Source organism: Frankliniella occidentalis, unplaced genomic scaffold, assembly GCF_000697945.3.
Source record: "Frankliniella occidentalis isolate FOCC.00 unplaced genomic scaffold, Focc_3.1 Scaffold128, whole genome shotgun sequence".
NCBI classification, from domain to species: Eukaryota; Metazoa; Arthropoda; class Insecta; order Thysanoptera; family Thripidae; genus Frankliniella; species Frankliniella occidentalis.
Window position 1 is genome coordinate 68187 of NW_026267255.1, and position 1594 is coordinate 69780.

Below are 1594 nucleotides of genomic sequence, written 5' to 3' on the forward strand. Positions count from 1 at the left end.
CACTGTTGCGCTGTGACGCGCCTGGCATACATCTACCTAGGCCTGCGGCGCTGACACCCGAGTCGGGTATCGCAAATATGAACACAAAGATACGGGCCTCCGGCCCGTCATTCTCCCGTCACTTCGACTATACATGCAGGGTTGTACATTTTTTCACTTATTTTCGTCAAAAACTCCATGTGGTGCCTAAACGGTTAATGATAGAGCGAAACGGACGAAATTTTCGCCCAAGGGGCTCTACTTTGATGAGTTACCCCTTAGAAAACATTAAAAAAATATTTTCAAAAAACATCATTATGGGGACCTGTGGTTTTCGATTTTTTGAAAATCCAATTTTAGAGCTAGAATGCTCTTCTTCGAACTCGATCTCTCTTTTTATTATGATACAAAACGACCCTGAAAATCCCAGGTCGCTAGCTGAATTCGTTCTCGAGTTATCGTGCGTACAGACAAACAAACACACACACAGACAGACAAACAGACGCGAGACTTTTTGATCATCACTGGAGTAATAGGCTTCGCTATCGCTCAGCCAACAAACAAACAGAATGAAACTTTTCCGGTCAGTGGAGTAATGGGCTTCGCTAATCGCTCAGCCAAAAATGAGGGTACCACTGGATTCGTCTTGATGAGTACTATCCATTTCAGGTGTCGGATGAATTTTTACCGGCAGCATTGGGGCCGAAATGGCGAATTAACCCCCAGAAAGGTGAAATTTGGTGAAAAACCGCTGCCAACAACCGAATCTTGCCGGTAAAAATTGAAATGAGGTTACCGCTGGATTCGTCTTGATGAGTACTATCAATTTTAGGTGTCGGACGAATTTTTACCGGCAGCATTGGGGCCTAAATGGCTAATAAATCCCAGAGAGGTGAAATTTGGTGAAAAACCGCTGCCAACAACCGAATCTTGCCGGTAAAAATTGAAATAAGGGTACCGCTGGATTCGTCTTGATGAGTACTATCAATATTAGGTGTCGGATGAATTTTTACCGGCAGCATTAGGGCCTAAATGGCGAATAGACCCCCAGAAAGGTGAAATTTGGTGAAAAACCGCTGCCAACAACCGAATCTTGCCGGTAAAAATTGAAATGAGGTTAATTCTGGATTCGTCTTGATGAGTACTATCCATTTCACATGTCGGATGAATTTTTACCGGCAGCATTGGGGCCTGAATGGCTAATAAATCCCAGAAAGGTGAAATTTGGTGAAAAACCGCTGCAAACAACCGAATCTTGCCGGTAAAAATTGAAATGAGGTTACTTCTGGATTCGTTTTGATGAGTACTATCCATTTCAGGTGTCGGACGAATTTTTACCGGCAAGATTCGGTTGTTGGCACCGGTTTTTCACCAAATTTCACCTTTTATGGGATTTATTGGCTGATTGGCTGAGCGATAGCGAAGCCTATTACTCCAGTGATGATCAAAAAGTTTCGCGTCTGTCTGTTTGTTTGTTTGTCTGTCTGTCTGTAAGCACGATAACTCGAGAACGGTTTGAGCTAGAAGGCTCAAATTTTTATTGTAACTTTGTATCATAAAAAGCAAGAACTGTATTGATTTTGAGCCATCTAGCTTAAAAATTGACCTGTCAATA